Source organism: Pseudorca crassidens, chromosome 5 (assembly GCF_039906515.1).
Source record: "Pseudorca crassidens isolate mPseCra1 chromosome 5, mPseCra1.hap1, whole genome shotgun sequence".
In the NCBI taxonomy this organism is placed as follows: Eukaryota; Metazoa; Chordata; class Mammalia; order Artiodactyla; family Delphinidae; genus Pseudorca; species Pseudorca crassidens.
In genome coordinates, this window is record NC_090300.1 from 25,070,748 (window position 1) to 25,097,867 (window position 27,120).

A 27,120-nucleotide genomic window follows, 5' to 3' on the forward strand; every position below is an offset into this window, starting at 1 on the left:
TCCTCATTCAGTTTTAAGAGATTGTACCTGTCTAAGAATTTGTCCATTTCTTCCAGGTTGTCCATTTTATTGGCATATAGTTGCCTGTAATAGTCTCTTATGGTCCTGTGTATTTCTCTGGTGTCAGTTGTAACTTCTCCTTTTTCATTTCTAATTATATTGATTTGGGCCCTCTCCCTTTTTTTTCTTGATGAGTCTGGCTAAAGGTTTATCATTTTGTTTATCTTTTCAAAGAACCAGCTTTTAGTTTCATTGATCTTTTCTATTTTCTTCATCTCTGTCTCATTTATTTCTGCTCTGATCATTATGATTTCTTTCCTTCTACTAACTTGGGTTTTGTTTGTTCTTCTTTCTCTAGTTGCTTTAGGTGTAAGGTTAGGTTGTTTATCTGAGATTTTTCTTGTTTCCTGAGGTAACTATAAACTTCCCTCTTAGAACTACTTTTGCTGAATCCCAAAGGTTTTGGTTCGTCATGTTTTTGTTTCCATTTGTCTTTACATATTTTTGATTTCTTCAGTGATCCACTGGTTATTTAGTAGCATATTGTTTAGCCTCTATGTGTTTGGGTTTTTTGCAGTTTTGTAGTTGATTTCTAATCTCATAGCATTGTGGTTGAAAAAGATGCTTGATATGATTTCAATTTTCTCAAATTTACCAAGACTTCCTTTGTGGCCCAGTATGCGGCCTATCTTGGAGAATGTTCCATGTGCACTTGAAAAGAATGTGTATTCTGCTGCTTTTGGATGGAATCCTCTATAAATATCAATTAAGTCCACCTGATCTAATATGGCATTTAAGGCCTGTGTTTCCTTATTTATTTTCTGTTTAAATGATCTGTCCATTGATATAAGTGGAGTGTTCAAGTGCCCCATTATTATTGTTACTGTCAATTTCTTTTTTTAACATCTTTATTGGGGTATAATTGCTTTACAATGGTGTGTTAGTTTCTGCTTTATAACAAAGTGAATCAGTCATACATAAACATATGTTCCCATATGTCTTCCCTCTTGCGTCTCCCTCCCTCCCACCCTCCCTATCCCACCCCTCCAGGCTGTCACAAAGCACCGAGCCAATATCCCTGTGCCATGCGGCTGCTTCCCACTAGCTATCTACCTTACTACGTTTGTTAGTGTGTATATGTCCATGACTCTCTCTCGCCCTGTCACAGCTCACCCTTCCCCCTCCCCATAACCTCAAGTCCGTTCTCTAGGAGGTCTACGTCTTTATTCCTGCCTTACAATTTCTCCTTTTATATCTGTTAACGTTTCCCTTATAATATTGAGGTGCTCCTGTGTTGGGTGCATATATGTTTACAGTTGTTATATCTTGTTCTTGGATTGATCCACTGATCATTATGTAGTGTTCTTTTTCTCTTGTACCAGCCTTTATTTTAAAGTCTATTTTGTCTGATAGAAGTATTGCTATTCCAGCTTTCTATTGATTTCCAATTGCATGAAATAACTTTTTCCATTCCCTCACTTTCAGTCTGTATGTGTCTCTAGATCTGAAGTAGGTCTCTTGTAGACAGCATATATATAGGGTTGTTCTTGTATCGATTCAGCCAGTCTGTGTCTTCTAGTTGGAACATTTAACCCATTTACATTTAAGGTAATTGTTGATATGTATGTTCTTATTGACATTTTGTTAATTGTTTTGGATTTGTTTTTGTAAGTCTTTTTATTCTTCCTTTCCTCTTTGTTCTCTTCTTTTGTGATTTGATGACTATTTTTAGTGTTATATTTGGATTCCTTTTTCTTTTCTGTTTGTATATTTATTATAGATCTTTGGTTTGTGGTTACCATGAGGTTTTGATATAGCAGTCTATATGTATACATGATTTTTTCAAGTTACTGATCTCTTAATTTCAAATGCACTTCAAATATTCTGGATTTGTACTCTCCTCCTGTCACAAATACTGGTTTTGATATCATATTTGTGTGTGGATGATTTCCTACCTTTACTGTATGTTTGCCTCAGAGGTCTCTTAAACTATCTTAATTTCTTTTCACTCTTTCTTAATTATTCTGTTCCATGGCAGTGATTTCTACCACTCTGTCTTCTGGCTCACTGATTCATTCTTCTGCTTCATTCCTGCTTCAGGAATTCTGCTAGTAATTCCTTCTAGTGTATTTTTCATTTTAGTTATTGTTTTCTTCAACTGTTTGGTTGTTCTTTATATTTTCTGTCTCTGCTAAAAACTTCTTCTAACTTCTTGCTCTGTGCATGCGTTTTTTTCCCAAGTTCTTGGATCATCTTTGTGATCATTACTCTGAACTCTTTCTCATGTAGATTGCCTATCTCCACTTCACTTATTGTTCTGAGGTTTTATTTTGTTTCTTTGTCTGGAATATATTCCTTTCCCATCTCATTTTGTTTACATTTCTATTTGTATGTTTATGTATGTAGTAACTTAGTTACTTTTCTTGACCTTGGAGAAGTGGCCCTCTGTAGGGGATGTCCTATGTGTCCCAGCAGTACACTCCTCTCTCATCACCCAAGGGCCAGGGACCAGCTGGTTAAAGGGTAGGTTCTGACCTGTGTTTGCAGGCTCAGTTCTGCAGGCTGCATGATTGTAGTTTTCTTGCTTTTGGTGTCTGCCCTCTGGTGGGTGAGACTGGTCTGGAGGCTTATGCAGGCTTCCTGGTGGGAGGGGCCAGTGCCTGCCCACTGGTGGGTGGAGCTGTGTCTTGACCCTCTGATGGGTAGGGAGGTGTCTAGAGGTGGCTGTCAGCTCAGGAAATCTTTAGGTGGTCTGTCTGCTGATGGGTGGGACTGTGTTCCTGCTGCATCAGTTGTTTGGCCTGAGGCATCCCAGCATTGGTGCTTATAGGCTGTTGGGTGGGGCCAGGTCTTGGTGCCAAGGACCCAAAATGTCTGCCTCTAGCCAGAGTTCGTATAGGTTTCCCCTATGCCTGCCACCAGATTTTATGACCCCAGAAAGAGCCACAGCCACTCCTGACTCCCTGGGAGACCATCCAAGACCAGCAAGTAGGTCTGGCACAGGCTCCTATGGAGTCACTGCCTTTGTTCTGGTTTCCACTGTGCATGAGACCTTGTGTGCGTCTTCCAAGAGTGGAGTCTCTGTTTCTCCCAGTCCTGTAGAGCTTCTGCACTCAAGCCCTGCTGGCCTTCAAAGCCAAATGCTCTGGGGGCTCCTCCTCCTGATGTCAGATCCCTAGGCTGTGGAGCCTGACATGGGGCTCAGGACTCTCACTCCTTGGGAGAACCTCTATGATATAATTATTCTCCAGTTTATGGGTCGCCCATCTGGGTGGAATGGGATTTGATTATACTGTGAATGCACCCCTCTGATCATCTTGTGGTTTCTTCTTTATGTCTTTGGATGTAGAGTATAGCATCTCTTTTGGTAGATTCCAGTCTTTTTTATCGATGGCTGTTCAGCAGTTAGCTGTGATTTTGGTGTGCTCATGAGAGGAGGTGGACTCAAGGTCCTTTTACTCCACCATATTGTCTCCAATCCTAGGTACATATATTTATACCTATTCTATCTACCTAATGGATTGACCATTTTATCATTATAAAATATTCTCTCTAGACACAATTTTGTTCTGAAAGTCTGTTTTGTCTTATATTAATATAGCCCCTTACTCTTTCTTTGGTTTAGTGTCTTTGTTATATTTTCCCACCTTTTTCTTTCAATATACTTGTGTTTTTGAATCTAGCGTGTCTTTTGTAAAGAATAAATAAGTAGGTAATTTAAAAAATCCATCTTTTAATCTCTGCCTTTTGATTGGAGTAATTTCTCCATTTACATTTAATGTAATTATGAATAAAATAGGATTTACATCTGTTATTTTGCTGTTTTCTATGTTTTATGTCTTTTTGTTTACTGAAGTATAGTTGATATACAATATTATATAAGTTACAAGGTGTACAATATAGTGATTCACAATTTTAAAAGATTATACTCCATTTATAGTTATAAAATATTGGCTATATTCCCCATGTTGGGCAATATATCCTTGTAGATTATTTTATTTTATACCTAATAGTTTTGCCTCTTAATCCCCTACCCCTATATTGTCCCTCCCTGCTTCCCTCTCCCCTCTGGTAAACATTAGTTCTCTATATCTGTGAGTCTACTTCTTTTTTATTATATTCACTAATTTGTTGTATATTTTAGATTGCACATATAAGTTATATCATATGGTATTTGTCTTTCTCTGACATTTCATTTAGCGTAATACCCTCCAAGTCCATCCATGTTGTTGTAAATGGTAAATTTTCATTCTTTTTTATGTCAGAGTAGTATTCCATTTTGTGTGTGTGTGTGTGTATCACATCTTCTTTATCCTTTCATCTGTTTATGGACACAGGTTGCTTCCATAACTTGGCAATTATAAATATTGCTGCTATGAACACTGGGGCTCGTATATCTTTTCAAATTAGTGTTCTGTTTCTGTTTTTTCTTGGATATATATACCCAGGAGTGGAATTGCTGCATCATATGGTAGTTCTCCTTTTAGTTTTTTGAGAAACCTCCATACTGTTTTCCACAGTGGCTGTGCCAATTTACATTCCCTTTTGCAGTGTACAAAGGTTCCTTTTTCTCCACATCCTTGCCACCATTTGTTATTTGTGTTGCTTTTGATAATAGCCATTCTGACAAGTGTGAGGTGGTATCTCATTGGGATTTTGATTTGCATTTCTCTGATGATTAGTGATGTTGAGCATCTTTTTTGTTGTTGTTCCCCTATTCCCTTATTACTGTCTTCTTTTGTGTTAGATGTTTTTTTAGTAAACCATTTTAATTTTCTTGTTTTTAATTATAGTTTTGAGGGATTTTTTTGGTTTTGTGGTTGTCCTGGGAATTTTAATTGATATCTTATTCCAGTTTAGATTGATTGATACCAAATTAATTTCAATAGCATACATATATACTTTCTTCTGATAGAGAGCCATTCTCTCTCTCTTCCTTTGTTCTGTAATTGTCATACAAATTACATTTTATACATTACAAGTTCATCAACAAAGTTTATAATTATTACTTTATGCATTTGCCTTTGAATAAAATGGTAGAAAAAAAGAATTACAAAAAGACATTTATTCTTTTATATTTACTTATGTAGATATGTTTACTGATGCTCATTATCTCTTCATGTGGATTCAAGTTACTGTCTAGTGTCCTTTCATTTCAGCCTTACGAACTCTCTTTAGTAATTATTGTAGGGTGGAATTGCTACACACAGATTCTCTCAGTTTTTTTTTTTTCCTAGCAATGTTGTCTTAATTTATCCTTCATTTTTTGAAGGATAGTTTTGCCATATATAGAATTTATATCTTTATAGCTTAGGAGGCTATAATAGAACAAATGTAAACATATGCACCTAACAACAGAGCCCCCAAATACATGAACTTTTAAAAAAGTTTACAGACTTCTTTTTCCAACACTTTGAATATGTCATTGCACTGCTTTTTGGACTCCATGGTTTCTAATAAAAGTCAGCTTTTAGGGGCTTCCCTGGTGGTGCAGTGGTTGGGAGTCCGCCTGCTGATGCAGGGGACACGGGTTTGTGCCCTGGTCCGGGAAGAGCCCACATGCCACGGAGCGGCTGGGCCCGTGAGCCAAGGCTGCTGAGCCTGTGTGTCCGGAGCCTGTGCTCCGCAACGGGAGAGGCCACAACAGTGAGAGGCCCACATACTGCAAAAAAGAAAAAAGAAAAAAAAAGTCAGCTTTTAAATCTTTTTAAGAAATGCTAGTATATAACTTCTTTTTGTTTTGTTGCTGTCAAGATTTTCTCTTCATCTTTGACTCTTCTCTACTGGACTATGATATGTCTAGTTGTGATTATTTTTCAGTTTATTTTACCTGGAATTCATTGAGATTCTTGGATGAGTAGATTAATATTTTTCATGAAATTTGGGACATTCTTGAACAATATTTCTTCAAATATCTTTTCTGTTCTTTCTTTCTCTCTTCTGTTCACGAAATTCCTGTTCTGTGTATGTTGGAGTGTTTGTTGGTGTTTCTCAAGTCTCTGAGTCCCTGTTCATTTTTTTATTCCTTTTATCTGCTCCTCAAACTGGATAATCTCTCTTCAAGTATGAAGTTTGATGATTCTTTCTTCTGTTAGCTGAACTCTGTTTTTGAGTCCCTCTGATGAATTTTTTTTCCAGTTATCATACTTTTCAATTGCAGAACTATTTATATTTGGGTCTTAAGTTTTTAAAAAAATTGGGTGAGACGTTATCATATTTCTCTATTTCTTTAGATATGATTTCCTTTAGCTCTTTAAACATATTTATAATAGATCTTTTAACATCATTATGTACTACTGAGTCTAAAATCTGAGCCCCCTCAGGGACATTATGTTTTAGCTCTTTTTTGCCTCTTTACGTGGCACATTTTTTGCTTTTTTGTTTTTTCATCTCATAAGTTTTTATTGAAAACTGGACATTTTAGATAATATATTGTAGCAACTTTGGTATCAAGTCTCTCCCCACTGCTCAGATTTCACTGTCGTTGCTGGAATTTTGTTGTCCTTGTTGTTTTCTCATTGTTATGTATTGTTCAGAGACTTACCTGGACTAATTCTGTAGATTTCGTATTTCCTGCATTGTGTAACCATTGAATTCCCTGGATTTTTTTAAATTAAAAGTTTTTAAATATTTTAAATTTAATTTAAAACAATTCTTACATAAAATTTTAAACCTGCTTTCCTATGAATCACCTCTGATTCAGGATAAGAGGTCAGCTAGTCCAATTTTGATGAGAAAATATCCTTAAATATGTTGTCTATGTATCTTCTCCCTTTTGCCAAGGAGATCTGTGTTAGAAAGCATGTTTTCAAACTTCAGGTCATTTATAAGACAACCATAGCTTTCATTTACTGCTTGTTCAGGGCCTCAAGTTCAACCAGCAATTAAAAGAGCTTTCTTTTTAACCAAGCCTTTCCTGGGCTGTATGCATGCTTTTGCAGTTTTTTAGATGTCCAGAGCTATGTTGGAGCTTTTCAAATTTTCCTGTAGCCATTTTATTCTCCAAGATTTCCTTTTAAATTCCTGACCAGGCTTTTTTTCTTTTTTCTTTTCCCCAATTGAAATAATAGCTTTAGACAACTGCAATGTTCCTACCAGACTGGAATTGTTTCAGTAATGACCTGAGGGTAGTACTCCTCTTTTCCCCCACTTGACTAAGCTGAAATCTGAGTTAAATAAAATAAAATAAAAAGGTGTAATATGTCAGTAACAGAGATTTCCCATGGAGCTGAATGTTTGAACATTATATTGACTGTATTCTGGAGATGGTGTTTCTTAGAACTCCAGAAAAGTACAGTCCTGTCCACTGGCTGCAGGACTGTTAGCATTTCATGCCTTTTGCAACATTGGAGTATTGAGAGCAGAGAGATGGGAATAGCCCCAACTTAAAATATAATAGATCCCACTCTCTAGAGACATTCAATAGTTGCCCTTGCATAGATGACTTTGTTCCTGTTCTGATCATTCCTATTCATTCCACTGATGCAGGAGGGCTCCAATAACCTAAATAGCATAAGCTGGCTGAACACAGGACATCCATCATTGGGCAGATGAGATTGTCAGTAGTTTATTAGTCACATATATGCACAGCCTGTGGGAAGAGGACATCACATGCTATGCAAGGCCACACAGAGGTTGCACTTGGAAATACAGTGAGGCAGAAAAGGCTGTGGGAGATAGGCTTTGTAGTAACAGGGGTGTGGGGTGTCCTTTTTTGTCTTAGGAGGATGGGACTTGTTTGAATAATTTTGCTGGCTGGCATAGTGGTGAAACCAGTTAGACTGAGGGACAGGTAGAATGCAGCTTGCACAGCTGATGGGGAAACTACCTGGGCAGGGAGCCTTCCTGACTGGGGTAGTGAAAGTCATATCTGTCAAGGGCAGAGGAAGTCCTGGCTGGGCCTCTGGGGCCCTATCAGGCTCAAAGATACCAGGGCAGCACATGGAATTTCAAGCCTTGCAATACAGCTTTTAGCTTTGGTTTATTTCTAGAGTTCTAGAAATGGTTACTTTTAGTTGTTGTGTCAGTATTTTTGTCATTTTTGTAAGAGAGTGAGTGCATTGAAGTCATTCTTCAATTTTCCTTGATTTGAGCATTAGAATTTGGTGTTTGGCTGATGAAAGGCTCACCATCAAATGGACTCAGCCATTGGGACTTTAGGAAAGATCTGATCAAAGTGATCTTTCTCAAAGGGCTATCATGCTGCATGGAATTTTTCAAATGTGTCAGTTTTTTGTGTAGATATAATTGGGAGAACAGACACACAAAGCTAAAAGGTATTAATCCAAAATGTTAATAATGGTTTTCCCCTCCAGGTGATTTGGTTAAAGTGACATTATTGTTTATCATCTTCATATTATTCTATATGTTAGAAATTTATATAATAACCATGTATCATTTGAATAATCAGAGGGATGAAAAAATCTCTCTCCCTTTATAATGGCTGACAATTGACAGTGATAATTTAGAGTCATGGCATAATGCTATTATCAGATTAGTAATAACCCAGTCATTAATTATTTGAGAGGTAATATGGTTTACGAGAAATGACTTAGTTTTCAGAGTAACATCTTTATCTTAATTCAGCATTTTATATAATTTCTATATTTGAGTGTTAGTTCCATGTCTTTAAAAATAGGAATAATAAAACTGTACAGGGTTGTTATAAGAATTAAATAAGATAATACAATGAATAGTGAGCACTTAGTGAATTCTCAATAAATGTTAGGTGAAAGTTCCCTCCATAGCAGAAGTCAAGGAACGCTGGTGTAGTACACAGTGGTGGTATTACTGTGGCAGAATGAAGAGAAGGAAAAGTTATGTGAATTACATGCAGAACAGCCTCGTTGTGACTGGGTGGTGGGCACTTGCTTAGGGAGAGGGGCACAAAGGCTTCCAAGATTTCACAAAAGCCAAACATCACTGAGTTAACATTGTGATTCGACTGGACCTGGCTTATCTCTACACTATAGACTAATTTTTTTTTTTCGGTTTCATTTTTGCAACCACACTTAGTCTACACTTATCCCACATTTACGCTAAAGTTACTCTACAGTTTCTATGTATGTTTACCCCACACTTACTCTTTTCTGATTGTTGTGTATGCTTAGGTCTTTGACATTCTTATTAAGATACTGCAAAATATGTTTCTATAATTTTAATAGTTTTCTTTCCTTAGTTATTTGTGTTTTCTACATATTTTATATAAATTTTCTAAATAGTTTCAGAAATCCCATGGTGGATATCAGATGCCACAGGCTTGAAGTTTTATTTTATTTGCCTCTGTTACTTTTGGCATCATCATTCATCTGCGACCTTACCTTTTAGAAATGAGTTGGTATTTATAATTAAAAATTGATTCTGTATATAAACTCATGCTATGTTTATATCCATGTAAAAATGAATATGGCTACATGTTTTATATAAACTTACACGTAGACAGGTATCTGTATTATAATAAATTATAACATGGTAAAATTCTAGTTTAAGTTCTATGTAACCTACATTGTCTTGATTTCTGATTTTTAATTTTTCATTTTACCAATAAAATAGTATAAAGAGTATATATAAATTTATTTTTATACTTTAGCAAATTATTAAATATTATAACCAGTTTTAGCAATTAAGATGAATATTGCATATTTCAAAATTTTTAATGTTCTTAAATATATCTGTTTAATGTTTTACAAAAATTCCTACATTCATTGATTGAAGTAGTGCCTTCTAAGGCTATTATGTGCTGAAAATCTATGGTCAAAGGATGAGAAATCCAGCTGCTTCTATTGCTGCAGTAGATTTGGAATAAAAGCTCTAATGTTTCTCAAAGAAAAAAATAAACTGTACTCTAAAGGTTTCCACCACTGCCCCCCCTCCCCAAGTAGGAAAAAAAGTAGCCTGGAAAAACTTGTGCATGCTTTGTCATTTCTGCAAAACTGTGAAAACACACCAAGGCAGCTAGTTTACTCATCCTTGATTTCCCCAGATGGCTGAGTTCCCATTAACTCACCAGAGAATGATATGCAGACCCAGAGCCTTTACATGTCATTTTGACAAGACATAACGTCCGGTCTTGTTTGTGTACGCCTTTTGCTTCTACCTCAAGCCTGCTTCACTACTGGTGGTCTGCCTGTGTGCAACACAGATGTTTCTCTCTCCGCTGCATGTTTTATTTTTCAAGTAGCTTCGGAGAGCATATGTTTCCATGTGAGCTTGTTCCTTCCTTCTTCCAACACCTTCTTGTACTACATAAACAATCTTCATCTGCCCCCTCAGATCTGGGGCACACCAGACTTTCACAGATGTCGATTTCTTTTTCAGACTGTGCCTCTGGTGAACACTGTCTTCTGATAATGTCTCCCTTCCTTTTCTGTTCCAAATGACTTGGAATGCAGATTTTTTCCCTCCTTTCAACTCAGTTTCCTTCTGTGACCCCAGCATGTTTTCGTCCCCTTTCTTCTAAGTCTGTCTTTGTACTAGCTCTCCAGATGGGATCAAGGATGAGCTCTTCCGGCTCCTCATTTTATTCTCCTTAGGACTGTTTGGTTTGCAGGGAAAAAAGAGGCAAACTACACAGGTTAAATATGTCACATGTGGGGCCACCTATATCTTTCTCATTTGTTTCCTTTTGAGGGTTTTTCACATTTTACTTATTTGGTAGCTGCTATGTTTATTTTTCCATTTTTGTGTTCATTACAAAGAAGGAGACCACAAATATATGCATATAAATATAATATTGTGTATAAATACATAGAAAACATAAGGTAACAGATATTTTGATATCAATTTTTGTTTTCTTTTGTAAAAGAGGCACCTCAGCTTCTCTTTCACTTATTCAACGTGTATTTGTTGAGGAGGCACTATGTGCCAGAAAGTCCTCTGGGTGCCAGCATTAGGGTCCTAAAGAAAGCAGAAAAGGTCTCCCTTCAACAGGAATTTATATTCAAGTGTGAGAGACAGACAGCTAATGAATAAGCACACATAGAATTAAGATAATTATGAGGGGATGCCGACTGAGCTGAAAATCCAAATGATAAACAGGAGCCTGGATGCAAAAATCATGATAATGAGAACTCTGGGGTGGGGTGGGGGAGGAACAAGTGCAGAGTCCCTACAGAAGGACTGATGTGGGCATCGCTGAGAAACAGAAGAGATGTCACTGTGACTGACATGTCATAATGAGCATGGTGGAGAGGGGAGGACACACTGTTGGAGCGGGAAGTCTGGGGCCAGATCATTTAGGGCGTCTGAAGGCAAGGTTAGAATTCTCAATTTTCTTCCAAATGCCCTAAGAAGCCATGGAGGCTTTTAAATAAGGAGGCAACGTGATCTGACTTATGTTTTTGAAACATCACTTTGGTAACTGTGATAATTTCTTGTAGTGCTCTTATTTTTAAAGACATTATTTTTTAATGAAGTTTTAGGTTCACAAAAATGTTGAAAGGTAGGTATGGAGATTTCCCATATACCTCCTGTCCCCACACATGCATAGCCTCCCCCATTATCAATATCACTCACCAGAGTGGTACATTAGTTATAATTGATGAATCTACATTAACACATCCTAATTACCCAAAGCCCATAGTTTACCTTAGGGTTCACTCTTGGTGTACATCCTATGGGTTTGGACAAACATATAATGACATGTATCCATCATTTTAATACCATAGAATTTTCACTACCCTAAAAATCCTCTGTGCTTCACCTGTTCATTCCTTCCCCTCATCCCACCAAAGACCACTGGTCTTTTTACTGTCTCCGTAGTTTGGCCTTTTCAGAATGTCATATAGTTGGAATCATACAGTATGTAGCCTTTTCAGATTGGCTTCTTTCACTTAGTAATTATGACTTTAAGGTTCCTCCATGTCTTTGCATGGCTTGATAGATCATTTCTTTTTAGCACTGAATAATATTCCATTGTCTGAATGTCATGATTTTTTAAATTAACAACCTTAATATAATTGTGATCAACCATAAAGTGACTTATTTTCAGAGAAGACTTTGCTAACTCTTGTTCTTTTTCTCTCTCTCCTCTTAACCAGCCTGCAGTACTTTTAGTAGAATGTTGATGACCTCTCCATATTTAAAATTCAAATTCGTTACCTTGGGTTACAAAGATTTCTGGGATTTTACCCTTGAACCTCTTTCCTTACTTCAGGGATTTCCCCTCCCATGACCAACACATTGTATTGTAAACCTCACTCTACTGAACCATGTCCTGGTCTCACCAAGCCCTGTGCATCTATCCCTGCTCATATGCATAAGCATCTTCTGTTCCTTCCCATCACCTGTTTGGGAAGCATCTAATCCCCCCTCACCCCTGGGAACTTCCTCTATGAAACCTCCTGACCACCTTCTGTGTACTCTTCCCATACTCTGCACAGGCTTCTATTAAAACTCCCCCAATATAAATATTTATAAATGAGTAGTGAATTGGGAAATGCTGGAGAGCTAGAAAGGACAAACAAACATTGCGAAGGGTCTTGAAGGCAGGTTAAAAACTTGTTTACTTTAACCTTAAAGCTGTAAAGGGACTCCTGAAGAATTTCAGTGTGAGAGTAACCAGATCAGAATTGCCCTTGAGAAAGTTCACTCTGGCAATATACCAGCAAGAGGAGTGAGTAGGATGAGGAAAATGAGACTGGAAGCAAGCTAATGCTTTAGGTTAGATAGGACATGATGGGAGCTTGAAACATTCGTATACACATATGCACACACAGAGAATAACAGTGGAAATGGAGAAGAAAGGATAGTTTCAGAAAGACTTAAACAGTGCCTAACTAACTAACTGATGAGCAGTGTGTAGGTGAAAGTAATTCAGTAATAGAAAATGAGGGAGAGAATAGAATCTAGGATGCCCCCCGCCGCCATTTATGTCTTGAGCATCAAGGTGGAGAATGGTGCAATTCACTAATGCAGACATACAGATTAAACATTTGGGTGGTATCTTTTCACACCACCCATTTCAACAATTACTGATTGCTTTTTACGTGCCAACACTGAGCTTTCCATTTTACAAGTTAACATGTTCTCTGTTTTTTCACCTTTATTTACCTTATGACTTAAGTTTTCATTTTTTATGTATTAATTTTGAATTTCTGAACTACCTGTAGTAATGCTAAAGTAGAAGAATTAGGCATTTCCTTACTCTTTTTATAGATGAAAGTAAAGTGTTCCCTAGTGGGCAGGTGTTGTACTGGAAGCAAGTTGGATGAGTTTGGGGATACACTTGGTGGGGACTCAGGAGAAATTAAGGCAGGGCCAGGAATGGATTTGGGATTTTTTTCCTTCTTCCCTCACCATCTCATAATGCCTCTGTCCTCCTCCTACTAAATTATTTGATTTCCATTTAAGAGATACCCAATAACTATTTCCTTAATACTTCATATATTCCTCACAAATGAGTAATAGTAATCTTTCTTCAAATGATAAAGAAAATTTAGGTCCTTCAAATATGGAAAGATTTGCCAGGTTTTTTTTGTTTAAAGCAAACTTCCTCTTTGTCACAGATGTTTTTAAACTGAAAAAAACCCATACTGAGATTTGTTTAGAAAGAGTACATGCAATTTTGCTCTAATTGTGGTGCATCCCCCTAACTCACTTTTCGAGTTTGACTCCATAAATGGATTTGCCCATTTAAGACTTTTAGCAAACTCATATTTTCAGAGTATGAAAGACATTTTCTCTAACTGGAGAAAACAGGGGATTTGATAACATAAACAAAAAGATCATTGCCAGATAATTTACATTGATTTATAAAAATGCATTCAAGATTCCAGGACAAGATGGCAGAGAAGAAGGACCTGAGCTCACCTCCTCTCATGAAATCACCAAAATCACAACTAACTAACTGCTCAACAACCATTGACAAAAAGGACTGGAACCTACCAAAAAAGATATTTTACTTCCAAAGACAAAGAAGAAGCCACAGTGAAAAGGTGGGTGGGGGGGTGCATTCGCAATACAACCAAGTCCCATACCCTCTAGGTGGGTGACCCACAAACTGGAAAATAATTATATATCAGAGGTTCTCCCACAGGAGTGAGACCTCTGAGCCCCACATCAGGCTTTCCAGCCTGGGGGTCTGGTATCAAGAGGAGGAGCCCCCAGAGCATCTGGCTTTGAAGCCCAGAAAGGCTTGGTTGCAGGAGCTCCATGGGATGGGGGGAAATGGATCCCTATTCTTGAAGGGTGCATGCAGGGTCTTGTGGGCACTGGGGGCCAGGGGAAAAAGCAGTGACTTCATAGGAGCCTGTGCCAGACCTACCTGCTTTTCTTGGAGGGTCTCCTGGTGTTGGGGGCAGCTTTGGCTCTCTACAGGGACAATGACACTGGTGGTGGAGGTACTGGGGGAGTATTCACTGGTGTGAGCTGTCCTGGAGGCTGCCATTTTGATGCCAAGACCTGGCCCCACCCAACAGCCCTTAGGTTCCAATGCTGGGATGCTTCAGGCAAATCAACCAACAGGGTGGGAACACAAGCCCCACCCATCAGCAGACAGGCTGCCAAAAGTCTTCCTGACTTCACAGCCACCTCTAAACACACCCCTTGACATGGCCCTGCCCACCAGAGGGACAAGACCCAGCTCCAACCAACAGTGCGTAGGCACTAGTCCCTCCCACCAAGAAGCATGCACAAGGCTCTTAGACCAGCCTCACTCACTAGGAGGCAGACACCAGAAGCAAGAGGAACTACAGTGCTGCAGGCTGTGGGACCACAAAAACAGAAAGTTAGTTAGACAAATGAGATGGCAGAGGAATATGTTCCAGACAAAGGAACAAGATAAAACCCCAGGAGAACAACTAAGTGAAGTGGAGATAGATAGGCAATCTACCCAAAAAATAATTCAGAGAAATGATAGTAAAGATGATCCATGATCTCAGAAAAAGAATGGAGGCACAGACCAAGAAAATACAAGAAATAAAAGCTGTAAGATATAAAGAACAAACAGAGTCGAACAATACAGTAACTGAAATGAAAAATACACTAGAAGGAATTAATAGCAGAATAAATGAGGCAGAAGAATGAATAAGTGAGCTGGAAAACAGAGTGGTGGAAATCACTGCCATGGAACAGAAAAAAGAATGAAAAGAAATGAGGATAGTTTAAGAGGCTTCTAGGACAATGTCAAATGCATCAACATTCACATTATAGGGGTCCCAGAAGGAGAAGAGAGAGAGAAAGGATCTGAGAAAATATTTGAAGAGATAATAGCTGAAAAATTCCCTAACATGGGAAAGTAAACAGTCACCCAAGTCCAGGAAGTGCAGAGAGTCCCATACAGGATAAACCTGGAGGAACACACTGAGACACATACTAATGGAATTAACAAAAACCAAAGACAAAATATTAAAAGCAAAAAATAACATATAAGGGAATCCCCATAAGGTTATCAGCCAGTTTGTCAGCAGAAACTCTACAGGCCAAAGGGAGTGGCATAATATATTAAAAGTGATGAAAGAAAAAAACCTACAACCAAGAATACTATACCCAGTAAGGCTCTCATTCAGATTCAATGGAGAAATCAAACACTTTACAGACAAGCAAAAGCTAAGAGAATTCAGCACCACTAAATCAGTGTTACAACAAATTCTAAAGGAAATTCTCTATTTGGAAAAGAAAAGGCCACAACTAGAAACAAGAAAATTAAAAATGGGAAAGCCCACCAGTAAAGGCAAACATACAGTAAAGGTAGGAAATTATCCACACATAAATATGACATCAAAACCAGCAATCATGAGAAGAAGAGAGAACAAATGCAGAATATTGGAAATGCATTTGAAATTAGGAGGCCAGCAACTTAAAACAATCTTGTACATATATAGTCTGTCATATCAAGTCCTCATTGTAAAGGCAAGCCAAAAACATACAATAGATATACACACAAAAAAGAAAAAGGAACGCAAACACAACAATAAAGATAGTCATCAAATCACAAGAGAAGAGAACAAAACAGGAAGGGAAGAAAAAAGACCTGCAAAAACAAATCCAAAACAATTAACAAAATGGCAATACAAACATACATATCAGTAATTACTTTAAATGTAAATGGATTAAATGCTCCAACCAGAAGACACAGACTGGCTGAATGGATACAAAAACAAGACCCATATATATTCTGTCTACAAGAGACCCACTTCAGACCTAGGGACACATACAGACTGAAAGTGAGGGGATGGAAAAACGTATTCTATGCAAATGGAAATCAAAAGAAAGCTGGAGTAGCAATACTCATATCAGACAAAATAGACTTTAAAATAAGGACTGTACAAGAGACAAAGAAGGACACTACATAATGATCAATGGATCAATCCAAGAAGAAAATAAAACAATTGTAAATATATATATGCACCCAATACAGGAACACTTCAATATATAAGGTAAATGCTTACAGCCATAAAAGGAAAAATTGACAGTAACGCAATAATAGTGAGGGACTTTAACACCCCACTTACATCAATGGACAGATCACCTAGACAGAAAATCAATAAGGAAACACAGGCCTTAAATGTTACATTATCAGATGGACTTAATTGGTATTTATAGAGCATTCCATCCAAAAGCAGCAGAATACATATTCAAGTGCACATGGAATATTCTCCAAGATAGATCACATCCTGGGCCACAAAGGAAGACTTGGTAAATTTAAGAAAATTGAAATCATATCAAGCATGTTTTCCAAACAAACACAATGCTTGAGATTAGAAATCAACTACAAGAAAAAAAAACTGTAAAAAATGCAAACATGCAGTTAACAGGCTAAACAATATTCTACTAAACAACCAATGGATCACTGAAGAAATCAAAGAGGTAATTAAAAAATACCTAGAGACAAATGAAAACAAATACACAATGATCCAAAACCTATGGGATGCAGCAAAAGCAGTTCTAAGAGTTAAGTTTATAGTTACCTCAGGAAACAAGAAAAATCACAGACAAACAACCTAACCTTACACTTAAAGCAACTAGAAAAAGAACAAGAAAAACCCAGAGTTAGCAGAAGGAAAGAAATCACAAAGATCAGAGCAGAAATAAATGAAACAGAGATGAAGAAAACACTAGAAAAGATCAATGAAACTAACAGCTGGTTCTTTAAAAAAATAAACAAAATTGATAAACCTGTAGCCAGACTCTTTAAGAAAAAAAGGGAGAGGTTTCATATCAATAAAAATAGAAATGAGAAAGTAGAAGTTACATCTGACATCATAGAAATACATCGGACCATAAGAGACTATTACAGGCAACTATATGCCAATAAAATGGACAACCTAGAAGAAATGGACAAATTCTTAGCAAGGTACAATCTCCCAAGACTGAACCAGGAAGAAATAGAAAATATGAACAGACCAGTCACAAGTATTGAAAATGAATCTGTGATTAAAAAACTCCCAACAAACAAAAGTCAGGGACCAGAGGGCTTCACAGGCGAATTCTATCAAACATTTAGAGAAGAGTTAATACCTAACCTTCTGAAACTATTTCCAAAAAATTGCAGAGGAAGGAGCACTCTCAAACTCACTCTATGAGGCTACTATTACCCTGATACCAAAACCAGATAAAGATACCACAAAAAAAGAAAAGTACTGTCTAATATCACTAATGAACACAGATGTAAAAATCTTCAACAAAATAATAGCAAACCAAATTCAACAATACATTAACAGGATCATATACCATGATCAAGTGGGATTTATCCCAGGGATGCAAGGATTTTTCAATATCCACAAATCAATCAGTGTGATACACCACATTAACAAATTGAAGAATAAAAACCATATGATCATCTCAGTAGATGCAGAAAAAGCTTTTGAAAAAATTCAACACCCATTTATGATAAAAACTATCCAGAAAGTGGGCATAGGGGGAGTTCACCTCAACAAATTAAGGCCATATATGACAACCCTTCAGCTAACATCATACTCAATGGTGAAAAGCTGAAAGCATTTCCTCTAAGATCAGAAACAAGACAAGAATGTCCACTCCCACCACTTTTATTCAGCATAGTTTTAAGTTCTAGACACAGCAATCAGAGAAGAAATAAAAGGGATCCAATTGGAAGAGAAGAAGTAAAACTGTCACTTTTTGCAGGTGACATATTATACACAGAAAATCCTAAACACGCTACAAAAAACTACTAGAGCTCATCAATAAATCTGGTAAATTTGCAGGATACAAAATTAATACACAGAAATCTCTTGCATTTTCATACACTAACACCAGAAAATCAGAAAGAGAAATTAAAGAAACAATCCCATTTACTATCTCATCAAAAAGAGTAAAATACCTAGGAATAAACCTACCTAAGGAGGCAGAAGAACTGTACTCTGAAAACTACAAGATGCTGATGAAAGAAATTGAAGATGACACAAATGGATTGAAAGAATCAATGTTGTAAAACGATTATACTACCCAAGGCAGTCTACAGATTCAATGCAATCCCTATCAAATTACCAATGGCACTTTTTGCAGATGTAGAACAAAAAAATCTTGGATTTTTTTGTTCTACATATACAATGGAGAATAGACAGTCTCTTTAATAATTGGTGCTGGGAAAACTGGACAGCTACATGTACGAGAATGAAATTAGAACATTCTCTAACACCATGCACAAAATAAACTCAAAAATGGATTAAAGATTTAAAAGTAAGACAAGATACTATAAAACTCTTAGAGGAAAACATAGGCAGAACTGTGTTTAACATAAATCGCAGCAACATCATTTTGAATCCACCTGCTAGAGTAATGAAAATAAAAACAAAACAAAAAACAAATGGGAAAACCCACCACTGCCTCCCCAGGGCTCTTCTTCGCACTGCTGGTGACTGGGGGCGTGGCCATGGCCGCTTTCGCTCTAGGCACCTGCGTCTGGGGCTGCTGCCGCTGCCGGAATAGAGACACAGGGAATCCATTCTACAGCACTGCCCTATACTAGCCCCGGAGGGCCCCAAGGAAGAGTGAGGCATGGCCTGTGTAGGGGAAGGTGCTGGACATCTCCAGCAAGAATCAGAAGGGCCAAAGCTTCTATTCGATCTCTTTCCCCCGGCCCCCCACCCCCAAGCGGCCTCTGGCTCCCAAATCTTCCTCCAGCCCCAGGCCCATTCGCCCCATCTCTGCAGTTGGAGTCCCACTTGGCCCAAGCTCCTCTGGGCAGCCAAGGCCAAGAGGATTCCTTGAAGTGGGAAGACAAATCAACCCGTAGAGACCCAGAGAGGAGCCCCCAGCAGCTACGTAAAGATGTGACTTATTCCAAGAGGATCATGAAGTACAGCAGTTCATTCATCCTGAGACACGCCCTCTCCTCATTTCTATGAGGCTGTACCTCTTCCTTGCCCACAGAACACCCAATAAAGGCTCATGAAGAAAGCAAAGCCAGAAAAAAAAAACCCAAAACCAAAAAAAACCCAGATGGGACCTGAGTACATTTAAAAGCTTTTGCACAGCTTTTTTTTTTTTTTTTTTAAAGGAACATTTATTTATTGGCTGCGTTGGGTCTTCGTTGCTACAGCGAGTGGGGGCTACTCTTTGTTAGTGCATGGGCTTCTCACTGCAGTGGCTTCTCTTGTTTTGGAGCACAGGCTCTAGGCACACAGGTTTCAGTAGCTGTGACACGCAGGCTCAGTAGTTGTGGCTCATGGGCTCTAGAGCACAGGCTCAGTAGTTGTGGTGCATGGGCTTATTTGCTCTGCGGCATGTGAAATCTTCCCGGACCAGGGATCGAACCCATGTCCCCTGCACTGGCAGGCAGATTCTTAACAACTGTGCCACCAGGGAAGTCCTTCACAGAATTTAAACATAAACAAAATGAAAAGACAACCCACAGAATGGGAGAAAATATTTCCAAATGAAGGGACCAACAAGGGAGTACTCTCCAAAATATACAAACAGCTTACACAGCTAAATATCAAAAAAACCACAACGCAATCAAAAAATGGGAAGAAGACCTACATAGCCATTTCTCCATGGAAGACATACAGAAGGCCAAAAGGCACATGAAAAGGTGATCAACATCATGAATTATTAGAGAAATGCAAATCAAAACTATAATGAGGTATTACCTCACACTGGTCAGAATAGCCATCATCAAAAAGTCTACAAACAATAAATCCTGGGCAGGGTTAGGAGAAAAGGGAACCCTCCTACACTGTTGGTGGGAATGTAAATTGGTACAGCCACTATGGAGAACAGTATGGAGGTTCCTTAAAAAACTAAAAATAGATCTACCATATGATCCAGCAATCCCACTCGTGGGCATATATCCAGAGAATACCATAATTCTAAAACATACATACACCCCAATGTTCACTGCAGCACTATTTACAATTAGCCAAGACATGGAAGCAACCTAAATGTCCATTGACAGATGAATGGATAAAGAAGATGTGGTACAAATATACAATGGAATATTGCTCAGTCATAAAGAATGAAATAATGCCATTTGCAACAAAATTGATGGACCTAGAAATTATCATAATAAGTGAAGTCAGAGGGTTTTGGGAAGATGGCAGAAGAGTAAGACGCAGAGATCACCTTACACCCCACAGATACATCAGAAATACATCTACATGTGGAGAACACCCACTGAAAGCTGGCAGAAGACCTCAGACCTCTCAAAAGGCAATAAACTCCCTACGTACCTGGGTAGGGCAAAAGAAAAAAGAAAAAACAGAGACAAAAGAATAGGGACGGGACCTGCACCAGTGGGAGGGAGCTGTGAAGGAGGAAAGGTTTCCATACACTAGGAAGTCCCTTCACGGGCAGAGAATGCGGGTGGTGCAGGGGGGAAGCTTCAGAGCCGCGGAGGAGAGCACAGCCACAGGGGTGCGGAGGGCAAAGCGGAGAGATTCCCACACAGAGGATTGGTGCCAACCAGCACTCACCAGCCCGAGAGAGGCTTGTCTGCTCAACCGCCGGGGCGGGCGGGGCTGGGAGCTGAGGCTTGGGCTTCGGTTGCGCAGGGAGAGGACTGGGGTTGGCGGCGTGAACACAGCCTGCAGGGGGTTAGTGCACCACGGCTAGCAGGGAGGGAGTCCGGGAAAAAGTCTGGACCTGTTAAAGAGGCAAGAAACTTTTTCTTGCCTCTTTGTTTCCTGGTGCGTGAGGAGAGGGAATTATGAGGGCTGCTTAAAGGAGCTCCAGAGACGGGCACGAGCCACGGCTATCTGCGTGGACCACAGAGACGGGCATGAGATGCTAAGGCTGCTGCCGCCACCAAGAACCCTGTGTGCGAGCACAGCTCACTATCCACACACCCCTCCCAGGAGCCTGTGCAGCCTGCCAGTGCCAGGGTCCCATGATCCAGGGACAACTTCCTCGGGAGAATGCACGGTGCGCCTCAGGCTGCTGCAACATCACGCTGGTCTCTGTCGCTGCAGGCTCACCCCGTATCCGCACCCCTCCCTTCCCCCAGCCTGAGTGAGCCAGAGCCCCCGATTCAGCTGCTCCTTTAACCCTGTCCTGTCTGAGCAAAGAACAGATGCCCTCAGGCGACCTACAAGCAGAGGCCGGTCCAAATCCAAAGCTGAACCTTGGGAGCTGTGGGAACAAAGAAGCGAAAGGGAAATCCCTCCCAGCAGCCTCAGGAGCAGTGGATTAAATCTCCACAATCAACTTGATGTACCCTGCATCTGTGGAATACCTGAATAGACAATGAATCATCCCAAATTGAGGAGGTGGAGTTTGGAAGCAAGATATATTATTTTTTCCCCTTGTTCTCTTTTTGTGAGTGTGTATGTGTATGCTTCTGTGTGAGATTTTGTCTGTATAGCTTTACTTTTACCATTTGTCCTGGGGTTCTATCCATCCATTTTTTTGTTGTTTTTACTTAAAAAAATTTTTTTTCTTATTTTTTATTTTAATAACTTTATTTTATTTTATCTTACTTTATTTTATTTTATCCCCTTTCTTTCTTTCTATCTTTTCTCCCTTTTATTCTGAGCCGTGTGGATGAAAGGCTCTTGGTGCTCCAGCCAGTAGTCAGTGCTGTGCCTCTGAGGTGGGAGAGCCAACTTCAGGACACTGGTCCACAAGAGACCTCCCAGCTCCACATAATATCAAATGGCAAAAATCTCCCAGAGATCTCCATCTCAACACCAAGACCCAGCTTCACTCAACAACCAGCAAGCTACAGTGCTGGATACCCTATGCCAAACAACAAGCAAGACAGGAACACAACCCCACCCATTAGCAGAGAGGCTGCCTAAAATCATAATAAGTCCACAGACAACCCAAAACACACCACCAGACGTGGACCTGCCCACCAGAAAGACAAGATCCAGTCTCATCCACCAGAACACAGGCACTAGTCCCCTCCACCAGGAAGCCTACACAACCCACTGAACCAACATTAGCCACTGGGGACAGACACCAAACACAACGGGAACTATGAACCTGCAGCCTGCGAAAAGGAGACCCCAAACACAGTAAGATAAGCAAAATGAGAAGACAGAACAACACAGCAAATGAAGGAGCAAGATAAAAACCACTACACCTAACACATGAAGAGGAAATAGGCAGTCTACCTGAAAAAGAATTCAGAATAATGATAGTAAAGATGATCCAAAATCTTGGAAATAGAATGGACAAAATGCAAGAAACATTTAACAAGGAACTAGAAAAACTAAAGATGAAACAAATGATGAACAACACAATAAATGAAATTAAAAATACTCTAGATGGGATCAATAGCAGAATAACTGAGGCAGAAGAACGGATAAGTGACCTGGAAGATAAAATAGTGGAAATAACTACTGCAGAGCAGAATAAAGAAAAAAGAATGAAAAGAACTGAGGACAGTCTCAGAGACTTCTGAGACAACACTAAACACACCAACATTCGAATTATAGGGGTCCCAGAGAAGAAGAGAAAAAGAAAGGAACTGAGAAAATATTTGAAGAGATTATAGTTGAAAAATTCCCTAATATGGGAAGGAAATAGTTAATCAAGTCCAGGAAGCAGAGAACAGTCCCATACAGGATAAATCCAAGGAGAAACACGCCAAGACACATATTAATCAAACTATCAAAAATTAAATACAAAGAAAACATATTAAAAGCAGCAAGGCAAAAACAACAAATAACACACAAGGGAATCCCTGTAAGTTTAACAGCTGATCTTTCAACAGAAACTCTGCAAGCCAGAAGGGAGTGGCATGACATATTTAAAGTGAAGAAGGAGAAAAACCTACAACCAAGATTACTCTACTCAGCAAGGATCTCATTCAGATTTGATGGAGAAATTAAAATCTTTACACACAAGCAAAAGCTGAGAAGAGAGTTCAGCACCACCAAAGAAGCTTTACAACAAATGCTAAAGGAACTTCTCTAGGCAAGAAACACAAGAGAAGGAAAAGACCTACAATAACAAACCCAAAACAATTAAGAAAATGGCAATACAAACATACATATCGATAATTACCTTAAATGTAAATGGATTAAAAGCTCCCATGAAAAGACACAGACTGGCTGAATGGATACAAAAACAAGACTCATATATATGCTGTCTACAAGAGACCCACTTCAGACCTAGGGACACATACAGACTGAAAGTGAGGGGATGGAAAAAGATATTCCATGAAAACGGAAATCAAAAGAAAGCTGGAGTAGCAATTCTCATATCAGATAAAATAGACTTTAAAATAAAGACTATTACAAGAGACAAAGAAGGACACTACATAATGATCAAAGGATGGATCCATGAAGAAGATATAACAATTGTAAATATTTATGCACCCGACAGAGGAGCACCGCAATACATAAGGAAAATATTAACAGCCATAAAAGGGGAAATTGACAGTTACACAATCATAGTAGGGGACTTGAACACCCCACTTTCATCAATGGACAGATCATCCAAAATGAAAATAAAGAAACACAAGCTTTAAATGACACATTAAAAAACATGGACTTAATTGATATTTATAGGACATTCCATCCAAAATCAACAGAATACACATTTTTCTCAAGTGCTCGTGGAACATTTTCCAGGATAGATCATATCTTGGGTCACAAATCAAGCCTTGGTAAATTTAAGAAAACTGAAATCGTATCAAGTATCTTTTCTGAACACAATGCTATGAGACTAGATATCAATTACAGGAAATGATCTGTAAAAAATACAAACACATGGAGGCTAAACAATACACTACTTAATAACCAAGTGATCACTGAAGAAATCAAAGAGGAAATCAAAAAATACCTAGAAACAAATGACAATGAAGACACAACGACCCAAAACCCATGGGATGCAGCAAAAGCAGTTCTAAGAAGGAAGTTTACAGCAATACAATCCTACCTTAAGAAACAGGAAACATCTCGAATAAACAACCTAACCTTGCACCTAAAGTAATTAGAGAAAGAAGATCAAAAAACCCCAAGGTTAGCAGTGGGAAAGAAACCATAAAGATCAGATCAGAAATAAATGAAAAAGAAATGAAGGAAACAATAGCAAAGATCAAAAAAACTAAAACTGGTTCTTTGAGAAGATAAAATTGATAAACCATTAGCCAGACTCATCAAGAAAAAAAGGGAGAAGACTCAAATCAATAGAATTAGAAATGAAAAAGGAGAAGTAACAGCTGACACTGTAGAAATACAAAGGATCATGAAAGATTACTACAAGCAATTCTATGCCAATAAAATGGACAACCTGGAAAAAATGGACAAATGCTTAGAAATGCACAACCTGCTGAGACTAAACCTGGAAGAAATAGAAAATATGAACAGACCAATCACAAGCACTGAAATTGAAACTGTGATTAAAAATCTTCCAACAAACAAAAGCCCAGGACCAGATGGCTTCACAGGTGAATTTTATCAAACATTTAGAGAATAGCTAACACCTATCCTTCTCAAACTCTTCCAAAATATAGCAGAGGGAGGAACACTCCCAAACTCATTCTATGAGGCCACCATCACCCTGATACCAAAACAAGACAAAGATGTCAGAAAGAAAGAAAACTACAGGCCAATATCACTGATGAACATAGATGCAAAAATCCTCAACAAAATACTAGAAAACAGAATCCAACAACACATTAAGAGGGTCATACACCATGATCAAGTGGGGTTTATTCCAGGAATGCAAGGATTCTTCAATATACGTAAATAAATCAACGTGATAAACCATATTAACAAATTGAAGAAGAAAAACGATATTATCATCTCAATAGATGCAGAGAAAACTTTCGACAAAATTCAACACCCATTTATGATAAAAACCCTGCAGAAAGTAGGCATAGAGGGAACTTTCCTCAATAAAGGCCATATATGACAAACCCACAGCCAACATCATTCTCAGTGGTGAAAAACTGAAAGCATTTCCACTAAGATCAGGAACAAGACAAGGTTGCCCACTCTCACCATTACTATTCAACATAGTTTTGTAAGTTTTAGCCACAGCAATCAAAGAAGAAAAAATTAAATAAATCCAAATCGGAAAAGAAGTAAAGCTGTCACTGTTTGCAGATGACATGATACTATACATAGAGAATCCTAAAGATGCTACCAGAAAACTACTAGAGCTATTCAATGAATCTGGTAAAGTAACAGGATACAAAATTCATGTACAGAAATCTCTGGCATTCCTATACACTAATGATGAAAAATCTGAAAGTGAAATTAAGAAAACACTCCCATTTACCATTGCAACAAAAAGTATAAAATACCTAGGAATAAACCTACCTAAGGAGACAAAAGACCTGTATGCAGAAAACTATAAGACACTGATGAAAGAAATTAAAGATGATACAAATAGATGGAGAGATATACCATGTTCTTGGATTGGAAGAATCAATATTTTCAAAATGACTCTACTACCCAAAGCAATCTACAGATTGAATGCAATCCCTATCAAATTACCATTGGCATTTTTCACAGAACTAGAACAAAAAATTTCACAATTTGTATGAAAACACAAAAGACCCCGAATAGCCAAAGCATTCTTGAGAATGAAAAATGGAGCTGGAGGAACCAGGCTCCCTGACTTCAGACTATACTACAAAGCTACAGTAATCAAGACAGTATGGTACTGGCACAAAAACAGAAATATAGATTAATGGAACTGGGTAGAAAGCCCAGAGATAAACCCACACACATAAGGTCACCTTATCTTTGATAAAAGAGGCAGGAATATACAGTGGAGAAAAGACACCCTCTTCAGTAAGTGGTGCTGGGAAAACTGGACAGGTTCATGTAAAAGTATGAAATTAGAACACTCCCTAACACCATAAACTCAAAATGGATTAAATACCTAAATGTAAGGCCAGACACTATCAAACTCTTAGAGGAAAACATAGGCAGAACACTCTATGACATAAATCACAGCAAGATCCTTTTTGACCCACCTCCTAGAGAAATGGAGATAGAAACAAAAATAAACAAATGGGACCTAATGAAACTTCAAAGCTTTTGCACAGCAAAGGAAACCATAAACAAGACCAAAAGACAACCCTCAGAATGGGAGAAAATATTTGCAAATGAAGCAACTGACAAAGGATTAATCTGCAAGATTTACAAGCAGCTCATGCAGCTGAAGAACAACAGAACAAACAACCCAATCCAAAAATGGGCAGAAGACCTAAACAGACATTTCTCCAAAGAAGATATAGAGACTGCCAACAAACACATGAAAGAATGCTCAACATCATTAATCATTAGAGAAATGCAAATCAAAACTACAATGAGATATCATCTCACACCAGTCAGAGTGGCCATCATCAAAAAATCTAGAAACAATAAATGCTGGAGAGGGTGTGGAGAAAAGGGAACACTCTTGCACTGCTGGTGGGAATATGAATTGGTACAGCCACCTGGAGAACAGTATGGAGGTTCCTTAAAAAACTGAAAGTAGAACTACCATACGACCCAGCAATCCCAGTACTGGGCATATATCCTGAGAAAAGCATAATTCAAAAAGAGTCATGTACCAAAATGTTCATTGCAGCTCTATTACAATAGCCAGGAGATGGAAACAACCTAAATGTCCATCATTGGATGAATGGATAAAGAAGATGTGGCACATATATACAATGGAATATTACTCAGCCATAAAAAGAAATGAAATTGAGATATTTGTAGTGAGATGGATGGACCTAGAGTCTGTCATACAGAGTGAAGTAAGTCAGAAAGA

General features: G+C 38.4%; 2 long non-coding RNA genes across 5 annotated transcripts in view; one reads left to right on the top strand and one right to left on the bottom strand.

Moving 5' to 3' along the window:
* The window catches only part of LOC137224729 (uncharacterized), a 315,621-nt gene that overhangs the window by 277,411 nt on the left and 11,090 nt on the right, over positions 1-27,120 (top strand). For both annotated transcript variants that reach the window (XR_010943482.1, XR_010943481.1), the window contains one exon: positions 13,769-13,934. This is a non-coding gene — a long non-coding RNA (uncharacterized lncRNA). The remainder of the gene's footprint in view (positions 1-13,768; positions 13,935-27,120) is intronic.
* Positions 1-27,120, bottom strand: part of LOC137224728 (uncharacterized) — a 398,425-nt gene that overhangs the window by 20,170 nt on the left and 351,135 nt on the right. The window lies entirely within an intron of this gene.